The 19,255-nt window shown below is 36.9% G+C and overlaps 1 protein-coding gene across 5 annotated transcripts in view; it reads left to right on the top strand.

The window, feature by feature from the left end:
• Positions 1-19,255, top strand: part of LOC106883562 (chromodomain Y-like protein 2) — a 188,995-nt gene that overhangs the window by 62,515 nt on the left and 107,225 nt on the right. The gene's annotated exons all lie outside the window — the stretch shown is intronic.

The raw sequence follows: 19,255 nt of genomic DNA, 5'->3' as shown, positions 1-19,255 counted from the left end.
CAAGGAAAATAAGACAAGGTAGAAAATGCTAAAATGATTTTATCATGAACATTTTAGTACTGGTTTAAGTCTTTGCAACATTTTCAACTTAGAGTAAAACATGAAAAAGTCGCAAAGGCTGAAACTGGTACTAAAATATTCTTCATAATAAAATTATTTTACCATTTTCTACCTTGTCTTATTTTCCTTATACATATCAACTTGTGTGTTCCTTTTCAACCCCCCTTCCCCCGAAAGCATGTGGCTTAGCAGTTTGGGTATTTCGCTCGCAATAGTAAGATCATGAGTTCGATTACTGGTGGCATGTTGTGTCCTTGAGCAAGATGCTTTATTTCATGTTGCTCCAGTCCACTCAGCTGGCAAAAATGAGTAGTGCCTGTATTTCAATGAGCCAACCTTGTCTCATTCTGAGTTATGCTGAATCTCTCTGAGAACTATGTTAAGGATATGCATGTCTGTGGTGTGCTTGGCTACTTGCACATTCATTTGACAAGCAGGCTGTTCAGTTGATTGGATCAACTGGAACTCTTGTCGTTGTAACTGACAGAGTGCCAGTTTATATATGTATGTGTGTTTGTGTGCTTGTGCATACACCTGAAGAGAGAGAGAGAGAAAGATGTCTATATAGACTTTTTCTTATTTATATATTACTGTATAATAGGTCATATAGCACTGCACTCACTTCCATTGAAATGTCTGTAAAGTAATAATCTATCTTAAATTCAAGGAAGCTGATTTCTTGATTTAGTTTATTTGATGCCATACTTTTAAGAATTAATGTATTGATGATTTGCAGACTTTACAAAGAAATTTCAACGCATTATCTGTCCAGTTTTATAAACTTTGCATTTTATTAGGAAAAGGATGCAGTTGTTAAAATATTTGCTTCATTTCATATGCAAATGTTCCAATGTAAGGCAACATGCTTACCTAAAAGGAGATAGTAGATGGTATAAAATTATTAAAGAGAGTGAGTGAGGGAGTGAGAGAAAGAGAGAGTGAGATAGGTCTACACACGCACACACACGCACACACACACACACACACACACACACACACACACACACACACACACACACACACACACACACACACACACACACACACACACACACACACACAGAGCATGTTAAAAAGTGAGCAAGAATGAACAAAAGATTTATTTGAAATCTTTCAGTTAATAGGATCAAAAGATAATGGCTGTAGTTGTGTTTTATGATTATCTCTTCGTTGAACCAACATCACTGAAATACTATAGAGATCTAATTTTCACCATTTAATGGTTTGTTGGTACATAATAGTTTGTGTTTAAATTCTGGCACCAGTTTCTAACAACATATTACAACAGTTTGAAATAAATGGTGTCTGTTAGTATGTTTGTCATGTCTCTGAGTTCTATGCATTAGTGGCTTTAGCTCTCTCTTACTTGAATGACAAAAGCAGCTGCATGCAATCAGACTGAGTTTCATGACTTACTTGTATTTTTATTGTTGTTGTTGTTGTCATTGTGTATGAACTTTCTGGAAGGGCTTTATCTTACAGCACAACATGGTTAAATGAGTAAACTTGGTGTTATCAAAATGTGGGGTTCAGTTTATTGATTAAGCATAAATACAGGGAGGATGTTCCCTTAACTTATTAACATTTAAACTGGTCATATCTGGCTCAAAATATTCTTCCTGTTTTATGTTCAAACTGGCCAGATCCAACCTCTCACAAGGCTGTTCTAAAAATTAACATTCACATCATCAAAATCTTGAAGCTATGAGATAATACATGATTAATTCAAAGCAATATGAATAAATAAACATTACATTTGACAAAGTAATCTGAATGCTGCTAGGCTAAACCAGCCATATCTGGCCAAAATAATCTACAAGCTTTTATTTTCAGACTGGCTAGATTTGGCCTCTCACACTAATCCTACATTACTACTCTAAAAGTAAACAATCATGTCATTGAGATCTTAAAGTTATAAGGTAATACATGACTAATTCAAATCAATATAAATAGATAAATAAGTGCAGGAGTGGCTATGTGGTAAGTAGCTTGCTTACCAACCACATGGTTTCGGGTTCAGTCCCACTGCGTGGCACCTTGGGCAAGTGTCTTCTACTGTAGCCTCGGGCCGACGAAAGCCTTGTGAGTGGATTTGGTAGACGGAAACTGAAAGAAGCCCGTCGTATATATGTATATGTATGTATGTGTGTGTTTGTGTGTCTGTGTTTGTCCCCCCCCCCCAACATCGCTTGACAACTGGTGCTGGTGTGTTTATGTGCCCGTAACTTAGCGGTTTGGCCAAAGAGACCGATAGAATAAGTACTAGGCTTCCAAAGAATAAGTCCTGGGGTCGATTTGCTCGACTAAAGGCGGTGCTCCAGCATGGCCACAGTCAAAAGACTGAAACAAGTAAAAGAGTAAAAGAGAGAGTAAACATATTTGACAAAGAAATCTGAATGCTAAAAGGTTAAGTTGTGGTGGGCCTTCATGAGAAAGACTATATCTTCTTTCAGTGTTTTTGGAGCAGATAAAAACTATTAAGTCGCTTGTAAGAAGTAGAGAAAGATTTTTATTCTAAATACAGTAGACATTTTATTTGTTTTTCTTTTGGTAATGTCATATTTGTAAAGACAAGTTACTAGGACCTAGTATACCAGCAATCTGTTCATGTAAATTGCCCTCATAGACCTGGCATTCATTTGTCCACTCACTGATTTTCTTAGTTGCTCAATCCTGCACTCATGTGCATAACAGCTATGTTGTGAGAGAAAATTATGAGTCCAAGTTGTTGACTTGAATTTCTGGAAATATTTGCTTTTCCTTTAGTAGCCTACATGAGAGCTTGAGCTTTATATTGCTTACAAAACAACTTAGGCAAGAGCTGGCAGAATCATTAGCATATTGGACAAAATACCTAGCAGCATTTATTCTAGTTGTCTTTGTTCTGAGTTCAAATTCCACTGAAGTCATTTTTGCCTTTTATCTTTCAGGGTTTATAAAATAAGTAACAGTCAAGTACTGAAGTTGATGTAATCAACTTGCCCTTTCTCATCAAAATTGCTGGTCTTGCACCAAAATTTGAAACAGTTATACAGTGTGGTGGATTGACAGAATCATCAGCATGCCTTCAGATATTTAGCTGTGTCTCTATATTTTCAGTTCCAATCTTGCCAAGGGCAACTTCTTCTTTCATCCTTCTTGGGTCAATAAAATAGGAAGCTAGCTCAAGTTTCAGGTCTTGTGCCTATATTGGAAACAAACTTATAGCATGCCCATCATATATGCTACATATTTGCAGCTATGTAAGCAAAACAGTGAGAGCTAAGCTTTGAGAAGGGATACAGTATTGCAGCAGTGATGGTATACAACCATGGTATGACCTTGTTGCTCTTTAAATTAGTCTAGCTGTGAGTCTCATTATATAACACTAATAGACTGTAATCTTGTTTTCTGAAATTGTTATACTTTTTGTGTTGTTTCATATTATTTCAATATTGTTTTTGATAAATTAGTTACTAAAATGTTTTGTTAAGTTTGTTGATACATAAATTGTGAAATATTTTGGTGGTGGCAGTTTAAACCTCTGCTGTTGTCATTGCATTATACCATTGACAATACCCTACTTGCTTCAATCTACTTGTTTTGTTGTTGTTTTTTTTTTTGTTCTTTTCTGAAAAATAATTATGACTCCATTTTAATTAAACTATTAATAGTTGGTTAGCTGGTATGAGTATTCAGCAATTAAAAAATACTTGGTTCAGTAATTTATATACAAATATTTAATTTGCTGAACTATTTCAAACCTATATTGGTGTGAGGAAAAGAACTATGTTCAGTATTCCAGTTCTATATTTAAGAGATGTGGAATTATGTACATTATTTACATTTGACGGATATTTGTCCTCATCTTGTTTGTTGTTAACACAACCTTTCGGCTGATATACCCTCCAGCCTTCTTCAGGTGTCTTGGGGGAAATTTCGAATCTGGGTTCTCATTCCTAAGGTATTTTTCGATGTTATTATTATTATTATTGTTCAGATCACTGCTTGGAATTGAACTCGGAATCTTGGGGTTAGTAGCCCACGCTCTTAACCACTATGTCATATGCTCGTGGGCATAATAATAATAATAATAATAATAATAATAATGATAATGATAATAATAATAAGAACAACAACAACAATATTGAAAAATACCTTAGCAATAAGAACCCAGGTTTGAAATTTCCCCAAGACACACGAAGAAGGCTGGAGGGTATATCAGCCGAAACGTTGTGTTAACAACAAACAAGATGAGGACAAATATCCGTCGAATGTAAATAATATGTTAAGAATTATTCTACAACCATTTTTAAAAGTCTACCATGAATGCTTTCTTGTAAATTTGGATAATTGTAAATTTGGATTCTTGTAAATTTGGATAATCTTCATCATAATCATTGTTATCTTCATTGTTTTAATGTTCACTTTTCCACACTTGCATGGATCAGACAGAATTCACTGAAGCAGATATTCTATGGTCAGGTGGCATTCATGTTGCTAACTTTCACTTGTTTATAAGCAAGATAATATTTCTCCACGACTGGATGTTTTTGCAGAAGATTGGTACTGACAACACTTGCATGATGGTGACACTTGTTTTATGACTTCCACATGATATCAAGACCAGAAGGCATGCATGCGTGTGCACTCACACAACTTCTTTCAGTTTCCTTCTATCAAATCCACTCACTTGCATGGATCAGACAGAATTCACTGAAGCAGATATTCTATGGTTAGGTGGCATTCATGTTGCTAACTTTCACTTGTTTATAAGCAAGATAATATTTCTCCATGGCTGGATGTTTTTGCAGAAGATTGGTACTGACAACACTTGCATGATGGTGACACTTGTTTTATGACTTCCACATGATATCAAGACCAGAAGGCATGCATGCGTGTGCACTCACACAACTTCTTTCAGTTTCCTTCTAACAAATCCACTCACAAGGCTGTGATAGGCTTGGTGCTATAATAGAAGACACTAGCCCAAGGTGCCATACAGTGAGACTGAACCCATAATTGAGAAGCAAACTTCTTAACCATACAGCCATGGCTTCATCGCAAAGCCATATCTGTGCATTGTTGGTGTAAATATTTTAACTGATGGATGCTGTTCATTATATAACTGTAAAATGGTTGAATAACCATTTTATGAGGATATGTTGTATTTTTGTGTGAATTTATGGCTATAGTAATATACTATTTTAATCTTAAGTTTCAGCACCTACTATTTTCTCCTGCTACTAGTTTTGGTTGCTATTTATTTCTAACCTGTAATCTAACGCCATACAATTATCATCATTGATTTTGACTGAAGTTAAATGACCCAGTGGTAACAGGACTAGGTTAATAACAATGTGGTCAACCATAGTGTGAGGTGCTGCTTGCTTTGATCTATCTGCTTGAAACACAACAGGTTCCACACTTGCTGATGATTGATTAGTATCGTTAAGTTGCTCCACACTACAACAATGTGCAAGTGAGTAATTTTCATAAACTGTACCACTCATGTTCACGGAAAAAATATATTATGTTTGAAAGAGTAAAAGAGCTATTAATAGGTATGAAAACTGGGTCATTAACTCAACAGGAATTTTATCTTGTACTTCCTTGTGTTTGTTACACATTCAATGGAGTCTAAAAAATTAATTTGTGTTGGACTAGAATCTTACGTCAGCTTGTATAAAGAATTCAGTAAAGCAATTTTTGGAAATCTTTAATTTTGTACATTTAAACTATGTATTTGCAAAAATTATTACTTCTGGTGTCAGATTGCCAAGTCTATTTTCTTGACTCTATAAAATGGTGTGAATTATATGTTCCCCCTTGAGGACAGTATTACTTCCTATTTGGCAATATAATATGGAAATTAGTGCATAAATATCATATTATTTCTTGTTAAAGGTGATTATTTTCATTCCAAGTAAATGTTTCTGATGTATTGGAGATTTTACCTAGTGTACAGATTGCATATGGTCTATTTGTAATAGAGTAAATAGTTCTTTTAAAATATTGGTGTAATTTACAGCTAAGAGATATAAACATACTTTCTCTGAGAGTTAACATTGATTTTTAGAGTAACAAATGATTTTTTGTTTACATAGGATTGACTTTATTTAATAAATAATCATGATTTAGTTTTTACTTTGGCAGCAAGGGTCCAAGATTTGCAGCATTAGTGGAAGATGACTTTTAACATGAAATCTTTTTGATGTGTATAGGATGCTGCAAAATTAATTGCATTAGATTCCACTAGTCATGTTGATATGGGCAGTATAACTAGACTAGTTCATGTGTATCAAGTAAAAACTAGCTGAGACCTGATAGGAGATATTATTAGTGAAGCAGAGAGAAGCTATGAAATACATTAGATGAAATGATTAACTAGAATTCAAATATAAATGTTGTAAGATAAGCATACCTGGAGATTACCATTACCAAAAGGACACTAATTATGTATGAACTAATGTTTATATATTGAAGAAGGTGGGTAGTTAGTGAAAGAGAAAATAATATTTATATTAATCTGATTGACTAAATAATGAAAACATCGGTAGAATTGCTAGTATGGTGCAGAAAATATCTGTCAGTAATTAGCTATGTCCTTTTATGTTCTGAGTTCAAGTCCCTGTAGGTTTGACTTAGCCTTTTATTCGTCAGGAGTTAATAAAATAAGCTTCAATCAAGTACTAGTCAACTAAGTTGACTACACTCATTCTACAAATGCACTAAAGGTCACATATTAGAAATCATTATCTCCACTGGGTACTGTCACTCAACATACTTAGGAATGACAGTCAAATCCTCTTAAATCAAACCATACTATCTTTAAAAATGGAAGTGCACTTTGGACAATGTAGTCCTAGATATATAAAAAAAGAAAACAAGGATGGTCAGGAATGGAATACATTTTTCATAGTTCTCTTCTATTAGGTTTGACAAAAACAACAACAACAAATCTAATTGTTTGCATGTTGCTTATAACAGATGTTTCTTTTATGATAACCAAATCAGACCATCACTTCCACATTCAACATTGGTGTGGAATTAAAAACAAGCAGACTCAAGTGTTGATGTTTTCTTTGTTGTTTCCTACTAGTGAAAGCACATGGCTTAGTGGTTTGGGTATTCAGTTTGCAATTGTAAGGTCATGAGTTTGATTCTTGATGGCACATTGTGTCCTTAAGCAAGACACTTTATTTCATGTTGTTCCAGTTCACTCAGCTAGCAAAATTGAGTAGTACCTGTATTTCAAAGGGCCAGCCATGTCACATTCTGTGTCACACTAAATCTCTCTGAGAACTATGTCAAAGGTATGCATGTCTGTGGAGTGCTCAGTCTCTTGTATGTTAACTTCACAAGCAGGCTGTTATGTTGATTGGATCAACTAGAACTCTTGTTATCATAGCGTTGGAGTGCCACTCCAGTAAGGCAGAAACATAATTTTAGAGCCTGTTGCTCTCTTGTAGAAGGTTGGAGAGAAAGAGAGAGAGAGAGGGGGTGTTTTTCATATTTTCCTAGGACAATTCTTTCTCTTGAAGCACAGTGAACTTTAAGGACAGTCTCAAAGGGTTCTATTAGCATTCTCTGGCAGCTTTTCTGGTAGTAATTATCAATAATGTTGACAGTCAATTATATTGAGTGGAGCTTACCTTGCTTGCTCATAGCATGAAATCATAAACGCTGTGTGTGTATCTGTATTGTATTTAGTTTTACTTATTTCAACCAGATGCTGTGGCATGTTGGTGCAATGTCATATGTTGTAGAGATGTATTTTAGATATTTATACTTGTAGCAGGTCATAATGCATGAACTAATTATGAACAGGAGTGGCTGTGTGGTAGGTAGCTTGCTTACCAACCACATGGTTCTGGGTTCATTCCCACTGCGTGGCACCTTGGGCAAGTGTCTTCTACTATAGCCTCGGGCCGACCAAAGCCTTGTGAGTATATTTGGTAGACGGAAACTGAAAGAAGACCGTCGTATATATGTATATATATATATATATATATATGTATATGTGTGTGTGTTTGTGTATCTGTGTTTGTCCCCCTAGCATTGCTTGACAACCGATGCTGGTGTGTTTATGTCCCCGTAACTTAGCGGTTCGGCAAAAGAGACTGATAGAATAAGTACTAGGCTTACAAAGAATAAGTCCCGGGGTCGATTTGCTCGACTAAAGGCGGTGCTCCAGCATGGCCGCAGTCAAATGACTGAAACAAATAAAAGAGTAAAAGAGATATCTTAATGTAATCAATACAAATGTCCTTCTTACCATATAGTGCTGAGTTTAAGTTTTATGGCATAAGGCAGTTACCTACATGGATAGGATGTCAGCCTATTAAAGCTACTATTTTTGGAAGATATGGTCTCTATTCCAAACAGCCAAGTAGGCTGATATATGCAGAATTAAATACGCTACTTAGATCCAAAATATAATGATTCAGCCTTAGGAGATGATAGCCTAATCAACTTGATCATGTGCTAGTTACATCAATGAAATTCTTCTGGTTAGAAGTAATAGACAATATACTGTCATGTAGAGTGATATCCAGTGTATTGCATGCAATATGGCAAAATATATGTTAAACTGATGATGGTGATGAAGATGATTGTTGTTGTTGTGTGTTTAGTCCCATATTAGTTCTGATGGAGCAGAACTACAACTAAAAACATTCAAGTGATCTCTATTCCTTTTATTCTTTTACTTGTTTCAGTCATTTGACTGCAGCCATGGTGGAGCACCGCCTTTAGTTGAACAAATCGACCCCAGGACTTATTCTTTGTAAGCCTAGTAATTATTCTGAACTGCTAAGTTACCATCTATTTTATTCAAGAATCATTTACTTTAGAGGACTTAGATATTTGTACTTCTCAAGGCTATAGGATGTGGCTTGCAGGAATTTTGACTGTAATTTCTACAGGTTGAGTGACCACATAGATATTCACTTGCTGGCTTGAACTGACAATAGTGATATTTAAGATACTTTGTAGAATTATATATATCTATATATATATTTGAACATTTTTCAGGTAAATAATTTATCCTTAAGCCTGATAATTTTCTATTTTCCCAATCAGTTTAGAAGAAATTTACTATTTCTTGCTAGTTTACATACAGAAGCAGTGTTATAAATAAAATAATTGCATTGTATTGTCTATTATATCCCTCTCCTACACAACTGTGACTTTTATCAGATTTGGGCTGAAACTTACATGCTCTAGTATTTTTAGTTCACTAATAATTTGCAGTTTTGAATATTTTGGAATTACTTCTTTAGTGATGGTAATGATGGCATTCTGACAACATTTATTGACTAGTATATATTTTATTATTTTATTCACTAATTTATTGACTTATATATATCTTCATACTATTTCTGAGTTCTGTATTTCATATTTTTTTGCCAGCAATACTTGATCAATACCTTGAATTTTTTTGTACCTGAATTCAGTCTACTTTTTCATCTCATATTTCCATTCTAATAATGTAGGCTTATTCCATCTTCTCTAAGTTTTAATTTCTTTCAAGAATTTTTATATACTTTTCTGTTAATATTTTGTTTTGTTTCAAGAATGTGGAGTTTGGTGGCAAGTATCACTTTGAGGATCATCAACATGTTAATATTGGGCATTTTTATGATTGGATCAAAGGTGGTGAGCTGGCAGAATCATTTATGCATTGGACAGAAATGCATAGCAACAACACTTCCGGCTTTGTATTTTCTGAGTTCAGATTTCATAGAGGTTGACTTTACTTTCATCCTTTCTGGGTCAGTGAAATATGTGCCAATTGAGCATTGGGGTCAGTTGACTAAAATTGCTGGTTTTGTGTCAAAAAATTGTGACCCATTTGTAACTCAAATATTAATTACAAGATATATAGTTGCTTAATCAAATGTGAGAAGTTGGATTAGTTTCAAGATGTTTACAGCCTGATATTGAGTGTTTCTAGCTCATATATGGTCTTTGTATGATTTGATGGTTTTATATTAATTCCAGTTTTATAAACAATAATGAGTCAAAAACCAGTGGAATTGCTGAGAGGGGAAAAAACAATTTTGACGTACACTATTTATTTATTTAGTTTAATGTTCTCTCTGAATTTGACACAAGCAGAATTTGAAATAACCTATCATTAAAGAAGGAAAACTGGTTTAAAATAGCCTCATGGGAGTTTTTTTATTGTTTGCATTGTCTATATTGTTAATTCACATAAGGATTACTTCTTTAGGAATATTACGCACATTTACAAATAGAATTGGATAAGATAGTGAGATGTTTATGTGTTTCTCAAGGCCATTGGCAGGTATTAGTGATTTGAACCCAATCTCAAATTGGAAATCAAAACCTAAATATGAAGTAGGATCACTGGAAGTTTACCTTTTTTTTCCATAACATTTACCATTCTCTAATTCATATAATGAAAGACAATAGAAGAATTTAATTTCATAGTGATATAACTATTTATGAAATCTAATGAGACATTAAAGTCCAAGAGGAAATTTTGCCATGAGATTTCACTTCATTCATCTGTGAACCATTTTGTTAATGAAGCATGACTGAAGAGTTGATTGTGTGTTTTCTATTATATATATAATTCTATATAGGCGTTCTCTTTAGTTGTTTTCAGTGTGGTTCTGCCTGCATATAGCTTATTTACTATGCATTCATTCATTCTCTTTTGCCAGTGAGATTTCATCAAACATCACAAATATTTATATTTTCTTCTTTTAGTTCTTTCTGTTTGTTGTTGTGACAACACACTATAATGTACTTAGCTGAGAGATTTACATTTATTACTGTTATGTTAATTAGTATCATCCTAGCAAGAACAGATAAAAATAAAGTCTTTTATTGCAATAGCATCTACACATACACTGGCTATTGTTACAAGCAAACAGTGAAAACAAAAACCAAAAATCAAACTAAAAGTAAATTTAAAAAACAAAATGATATATTTTACAGGACAAAAACTACTTCATTTCAATTTCACTTTTACTTGTCATTTTCTAATACTGGCGTCCTCCCTCTCTCTCTCTCTCATCAATACATTTATATGCTGCTGGTAAATTACCTTCAGTCTAACATCCAAATCAAATTTCAGCTCATTCATAGTGCACACCATCTTTTTCTCTTTCTAATACTCTATCTCTCTCTCTCTGCTTGTGGTTTTTGTTTGTTTTTCCAGTGAATTGTTTATTGATCTTCTGTAACACAGCAACTCTCTGCATTTCTTTGATAATCCCACTGTTAGCTACACTAACTTAATTTCATTCCCTTGTTTCATGTCACTTGCTGTCTTTCCACGTCTCTCTGTCTCTCTCTCTCTCTCTCTCTCTCTCTTTTACTTTGTCTCATGGATGAATTAGTGTTGTGCAGTCTGAAAAGGTTACAGGGGATAATGTACTGTAAGCTTTGTTGTGGAAACAGATTCTAAAGGATTTTGTATTTTGTCACAAACTCTAAAGGTTAAATAATGATGACACCTCCAAGCATGGCTTCTCAGCAATTAGTATAAGATGGTTCTTGAGTACCTCACAATTAGGACTTGTGCAGTTTGAGGCTTTTTATTTTCTCTGCGAAATTTTGTCATGTTTTTTCCATTTACAATAGAAGAGCGAGTTTAAAAACACAGGTAGTATTTGCTGCACCAAAAGAAAATAGTCCAAATAGTTATCTGAATTGCAACTCTCAGTCTCTTGGCAGTGACTCATGAGAGGTAAGTATTCTGTGCATATACCTGTTGAATATTTTTCAATTGTAATACTACCTGCAGATCCTCCAGTGGTAAACAGTCTAAAAATTGTAGTTGTTCCAAGCAGTTTGTTTCAATTTCATCATGGTGTTCTTGATATTTTTGGAGCTCAGCATTATTTTTCTTAACTGCGTTCTAAGTTTATCATCATTTTTATGTAATGTCCACTGGTCTATGCTTGCATGGGTCAGATGGAATTCGTTGAAGCAGATTTTCTGTGGCTGAGTGCCCTTTCTGTCACCAGCCCTTACCTGTTTCCAAGCAAGGTAATATTTTCCCCATAGTTAGGCATGTTCTTCATGGAAGACTGGAAACAAATAACCTTATTTGTATGATGGTGATGCTCATTTACAACCATCATATGATACCTAGACAAGGGTGCACACATACTTATATTTGACAGGCTAAGTTCAAATCTACACATGTTGCTTTGTTTGACCTGGGGCTATAGTAGAAGATGCCTGATGTGCTGCACTTTGAGACTGAACTCATGACCACATGGTTGGGAAGCAAATTTGTCAACCTCACAGCCACGCCTGCAATTACATTATCAACAAGTGGCCAGTCATATTTAGTTTGTAGCATTGCAATTTGGTTCACTTGGACCCTCTTAGGAAAACTTTTGATTAATAATGAGGGCCTTCAGTTTAGTTTTAATGTGAAAATGATACCAAATTAATTCATTTTTTAAATATGTTCTAACATTTCCATTGTAGTTGACATACTTCAATGGTATCTTTCTTTGTTTTACGTCATGACTTTACTTTTATTATTTTACATTGTATGCATGGGTGGTTGAAAAGCTTTCTTCCCAACCAGTGGTCTTGGGCTCAGTCCCATTGTGTGACACCTTGAACAAGTGACTTCTACTATAGCCACAAGCTTACCAAAGCCTTGTTGAGTGGATTTGGGCGTGTCTCATTTTGACATTGCTTGATTGGTTAAACAAGAATTGATTATTTCTAATCTTCTGCAAAAAATAACCATGGAGAAATATTACCTTGCTTGGAATTAAGTGAAGGTTCATGAAAGGAAGGGCATCCAACAGATGGATGATAATATGCCCTTCCTAACGCCAACCACTGCAAGAGTGTAGTGGGCACTTTTACGTGCCAGTCAGGCTTTACTTGCAATGGTCATGCATGAATGGTTTCTTTTTAAAGTGCCGCCTGCACAGGAGCCAGTCCAGCACCACTGGCAATGACCTTGCTCGAATGTTGTTCTTCACGTCCCACCAGCACAAGTACCAGTAAAAGATGCTGGTAATGATCATGCTCGAATGGTGCTTTTCATGTGCTACTGGCACAGGAGCCAGTCAGCGACCCTGGGAACAATCTCACTTGGATGGTGCTCTTAACATTCCACTAGCACAAATGCTGTCATCAGCCACGTCAGTGAATTCGATTTCGATTTCATTGCCTCAACAGGTCTTCGCAAGCAGAGTTTAGTGTCCAATGAAAGAAAGGTACGCATAAGTGGGCTGGTTACACCACTGGCAGAGGCCATGGGTTATGGTCTCACTTGGCTTCTCAAGCACAACATTTTTCCAAAGGTCACGGTCACTAGTCATTGCTTTGGTGAGGCCTAATGTTAGTAGGCCATGCTTCACCACCTCATCCCAGGTCTTCCTGGGTTTACCTCTTCCACAGGCTCCCTCAGCTGCTAGGATGTGACACTTTTCCACACAGCTATCCTCATCCATTCTCACCACATGACCATACCAATGCAGTTGTCTCTCTTATACACCACATCTGATGCTTCTTAGGTCCAACTTTTCTCTCAAGGCGCTTACACTCTGTCATGTATGCACATTGACACTACACATCCAGTGGAGCATACTGGCTTCATTCCTTGTAAGCTTACACATGTCCTCAGCAGTCACGGCCCATGTTTCACTGCCTTGTTGCATGGCTGTTCATACACATGTGTCACACAGTCTACCTTTTACTCTGATCGAGAGGCCCTTTGTCACCAGCAGAGGTAGGAGCTCTCTGAACTTTGGCCAGGTTGTTTCTATTCTAGCAGCTACACTTTCAGAGTATCCACCCCGGCTACTGACTTGGTCCCCTAGGTAACAGAAGCTGTCAACTACTTGTAGTTTTTATCCCCGGAATGTGGCAGAAGTTGTTCTCTGCACATTTTCAGTGTTTATTGCTCCTGAGCATCTGCCACATACAAAAACTATCTTCCTAGTTAGCCTTCCTTTGATATTGCTGCACCTCTTATGTGTCCATAGCTTACACTGGGTACATCTTATAGAGTTTCTACCTACGCCTTTTCTACAGATCAAGCAGGGCCATCTACCTGAAAGGATTTGTGGTTTGTTTGCCTTCTGTCTTATTAAGAGTTTGGTTTTAGCTAGGTTGACTCTAAGGCCCTTCGATTCTACTCCTTGCTTCCACACCTGAAACTTCCCCTCTAGTTCTGATAGTGACTCAGCAGTTAGAGCGAGGTCATCAGCATAGAGGAGCTCCCAGAGGCATCCTGTCTTGAATTCCTGTGTTATTGCCTGGAGGACTATGATAAATAGGAGGGGGCTGAGGACTGATCCTTGGTGGACCACTACCTCTACCCGAAATTCTTCACTACTCGTTGCCAACCCTCACCTTACTGACAGTGTCCCTGTACATGGCTTGCACAGCTCTCACTAACCATTCATCTATCCCTAGTTTCCTCATTGACCACCAGATAAGGGATCGAGGGACCCTGTCGAATGCTTTCTCCATGTCAATGAAAGCCAGGTACAGAGGTTTATCTTTGGCTAGATATTTCTCTTGCAGCTGTCTTACCAGAAATATAGCATCAATGGTGTTTTTCCCTGGCACAAACCCAAACTGCATCTCATCTAGACTGACTCTCTCCCTAATTAGTTGTGCTACAATCCTCTCCATAACTTTCATTACCTGATCCAACAGCTTGATACCTCTGTAATTATTTATATCTAATGCGTCTCCTTTACCTTTGTAGCAGTTGACTAAGGTGCTGCTACACCAGTCATTGGGTATGACTTCTTTATGTACCACCTGGTTGACTATACGGGTGACTAGGCTATAGCCGACATTGCCAAATATTTTGAACATCTCTGCGGTGATTCCTGATGGGCCGGGGGCTTTCCCTGTCTTCATACCCTTAATTGCTTTATCTACCGAGGCACTGTCAATTCGGATAGCTGGTCCCTCTGTTGGGTCGGCATTCGACAGACTCTCTCCCATTCATTCTTTTTATTTAGCAACCTTTCATAGTGGCATCTCCATACCTCTCTCTTTGCAGCTTCGTTGAATGCAAGTGAACCATCATCCATGCAGACACATTCCTCTCCTATATCACGATTCTCTCTCACACACTGTCTTGCAACACGAAATACCTCAAGTCTTTGGTCCTTAGCGCAGAACATTGTCAAATTTTTTCTTATCTGCTTCCCTTCCGGCTAAATAAACTTGTCTCCTAGCTTCCCTTCTGGCAGTTTGGTACCATTCCCTGCTACCACTGTTCTTCCAATCATTCCAAGCCTGTTTCTTTTCCCTAATGTCCCTGTCAACAACATTGTTCCACCACTATGTTACCTTGAGTCGAGAGGGGACTTTGCACCATCCACAGATCTGGTCCGTGGCCCTCAGTAAGTTGTCCCGTAAAAACCTCCAGTTGTCTTCCACATCATGTGATGTTATATCCCTCTCTATTACATCAAAAGTAATATGTCTCTGAATCTCTGTCCATTCGCAGGATTTTTAAGCTTCCAGACCCCTCTCCTCCATATTCTGGTCATCCATTTAGCCCTTATCCTGAAATCGCTAACTACTAGTCTATGTTGTGGGGTACATTCTTTGCCTGGGAATGTTTTGGCATTTATAAGTAGCCATCTTTCCCTTTTCCTGGTAAGGATGTAGTCAATTTGACTAGTGTGACTACCAGGTCGGTTGGTGACTAGGTGGTTGGCAGATTTCCTGAAGTTCATATTGCAAACGTAAAAGCACCCACTACACTCTCTGAGTGGTTGGCGTTAGGAAGGGCATCCAGCTGTAGAAACTCTGCCAAATTAGATTGGAGCCTGGTGTTGCCATCCGGTTTCACCAGTCCTCAGTCAAATCGTCCAACCCATGCTAGCATGGAAAGCGGACGTTAAACGATGATGATGATGATGATGAAGGTCATTTGCATTGCAGAACTCCAACAGCCTGGTTCCCTCCTCATTGCGGGAACCAAAACCATAGCCTCCATGTATGCCTTGGAAGCCTCCAGCATGTTGTCCAACATGTCCATTGAAGTCACCAGCCACAAAGAGAAGGTCCCTGTCATTCGTCAACAAGGTAGTCTCCAAGACGGTGTCATAAAATCGGTCTTTCTGTCCTGAAAAGGAAGCTTGCATTTGGCAGAATTCATAAACAAACAACAGCCTTCAACCTGCATACACTACACCATCATTTTTATGTGCTATATGATCGCAACCTTACATAGGAGATAGACCCAGTAGGGGTGGGGATGGCATTAAGCCTTTAGAAGTGTTCATAGGAGACAACCGAAGGATGTCAGAGGATAGGGACTTCCGGAACTGGTGGTGGTTTCACACCGCCAAACAGCAATACCGGTGTTAATAATAGCATATTAATAGTAGATAGAATTTTTAAAATTTTGGAATATTCAGTCAGCCAATCTGTGACAAAATTAGAGAAATGACTAATTGACGATATGACAAAAGTAAATAGATGAATGAATGAGTGATGATAGGCTATTCGTGTGAACTATGTTTACAGAACTAAGAGGGGATTATGATCTGCGCTGAAATAGAGGTGATAGATGTACTGAGTTGAAAAAGACAAGATTCCTTATCTGAACAACAGCTTCTGGATGGATTTGTATTCTTTTGGCGGGGTTATTGAAATGTAGTAGGAATCCGAGAGAGCAATTTTATATAGAGTGGGATGGTGGGGGAGGAGGTAAGTGATTGGAGAAGCAAGTGGTTATCAAAACAGGGTGGGGGAGAATGCCTGAATTAATCAAGCATTATCTTATTGCTTTGAGATATTGATGGTGTGATTGTTTGTTGTAAGAATGAGATTATAAGATAGATAAGAGAGGCCAGATCTGGCCAGTTTTTGCATAAAACATGTAAAATAATTTGGCTGGATATGACCTGTTTAAATGCTAAAGGGTTAAGCTCCAGTACTAAGTTTTCTATCAGTCAGTCAGCCAAGATCTCACTCTTGTCTTGATTACTCTTCAAGGCTAAAACATAGGCGAATAGATTACATTTGGAGCTTACATAACGTAGTCATTTATGTGTATAAAGAAGAGCTAAAATTCCTTAGGGAATTCTAGATTCTATGGAATAACAAGTCATTAATGACAACTCTTCTGTTGGACAGAAATTCCTCAGTCTGTTCTAAGATTTCCTTCCATTTTTGATGGCTTTTCAATGGTTGATTTCATAGAATACTTTTGAATAATGTAAGAATATGTTATGTACTTGTACTCTTTAATTTAGCACTTGTGCAATGTATCTGTAAAAGATATGAGCTTCATTGACAATCTTCTTCAATATCACTATGAATTATGCAGCATTCCATAGAAATTTTCAAATGATGATTTGGATCGTTGCAATCATTTATAATTGCACATTATTCCTATCATTTGCAGTAGAAATGAAGAATGTAATTTAGCTTAAGAAATGGTTTTGCCTTCAATATTTGGCTAAGTGATAAAATGAAAGAACTATGATATGAAACAATTAGATAAATATCTGTTGTTGGTTGTTGTCATTATCCCGTCTCCTCTCAATGGCTATGAAAATAGGTATTGTGGAGAGAATAACAAAGGAGCCATTTCCAAAGTTTAGTAATATCTGCAGGAATTAGTTCTTCTTTTGTAGACTTGCTATCTTATCTACAGTGTGTGTATGAGAAAGTAAGGTGTGTTAGTAGAAATTATAGTGTGCTTAATAAAGTACTTACACAATATTTAGCTTTGTCTCACTCATTTTTCCAGTTGATTCTTTATTACTTAGTTAAAGATATAATTTAAGGTTATAAGGTTATATAAGGAAGTTGAGGTGGTTTGTGGCGAACTATGAAGGGCTGCTGCAAAGTTCCTGGCTTTGAGTAAAAGCAAATACAGGAGGATCAGTTATGATTTTATTCAACATATTCTCTTCTCAGATTCACACTTATTGCAGCAGTCCTTCAGTTCTTCTAAGCTCTGTAAAAGAACCCAGAAGGTTGGGCTTCCAACCATGCCTTTCATGATACCCTTAAAGCTAGGAACCTTTCAGCATCCCCTCATAGATGTTTTACAGTATTTAGTCTCATTCTACATAATTCTCTGTTCAAACCCTACCAATGTTGAGGATGCTTTTCATTACTGCAATGCTTCCGAACAACATTACATAGAAATCTTTGATAGACTTTACTGAAAGAGTGACCAAAGGACTGCTAATAAGAGTGACCAAGAGATAACTGAGAGTGGTGACTAGGCAGTGTCTGAAGTGAGTGACCAATAAATAAAATCTTATAAAAGTGTTAGATGTAAAACTAAATACCATCTATTTACAAGCTATTTAGTGTGTGTGTGTGTGTGTGTGTGCACTAATAAATTGCGGTGCTTCTTTTTGGACCATGTATATTAGTGGTAGGGATAAAATCTTTCCTACAAAAATCTTGAGCTTCCAGCAAGGGCCATAATAACCAATTTATGACTATAGTAGCATTAAGTATATAATGCTAAATCTCTGGATTGCATGCTAGCCTGTGTGGAATAACATTACTAGAAGATCTGCTTCCTATTCTTGATGGGTAATTAGACACAATTAAGTAAACTGCTTGATGCTACAATGAAAGGCAAAAAGTTCATGCAGCAATAAATTTTATACTGTGGGGAAGAAGAGAAGTTGAACATTTCAAGCAGAAGTCTTTGTTGGACGAAAATGGAGTGTTTGTGTTACTAGAAACTGAGAGTTGTGAGAGTCAGGAAAAAGCACTCTTCCACTACTCCCAGTTTATTATTCCAGAAGCACTTTTCTCTGTCAAAGAGTTCTGCCTGTAAGAATTTAGAAACCCTGAAAGAAGTCAAAATAACTTTTGGAATGGCTTAACTTGAAGCAGATAAAGCCATAAATATGTTGTTGTTGTTGGCACTCCATCGCTTACGACGTCGAGGGTTCCAGTTGATCCGATCAACGGAACAGCCTGCTTGTGAAATTAACGTGCAAGTGGCTGAGCACTCCACAGACACGTGTACCCTTAACATATTTCTCGGGGATATTCAGCGTGACACAGAGCGTGACAAGGCTGGCCCTTTGAATTACAGGCACAACAGAAACAGGAAGTAAGAGAGAGAGAAAGTTGTGGTGAAAGAGTATAGCAGGGTTCGCCACCATCCCCTGCCGGAGCCTCGTGGAGCTTTAGGTGTTTTCGCTCAATAAACACTCACAACACCCGGTCTGGGAATCGAAACCGCGATCCT

The sequence above is a fragment of the Octopus bimaculoides genome, chromosome 1, assembly GCF_001194135.2.
Source record: "Octopus bimaculoides isolate UCB-OBI-ISO-001 chromosome 1, ASM119413v2, whole genome shotgun sequence".
Classification (NCBI taxonomy): Eukaryota; Metazoa; Mollusca; class Cephalopoda; order Octopoda; family Octopodidae; genus Octopus; species Octopus bimaculoides.
This window is presented reverse-complemented; position numbering and strand designations above follow the sequence as displayed.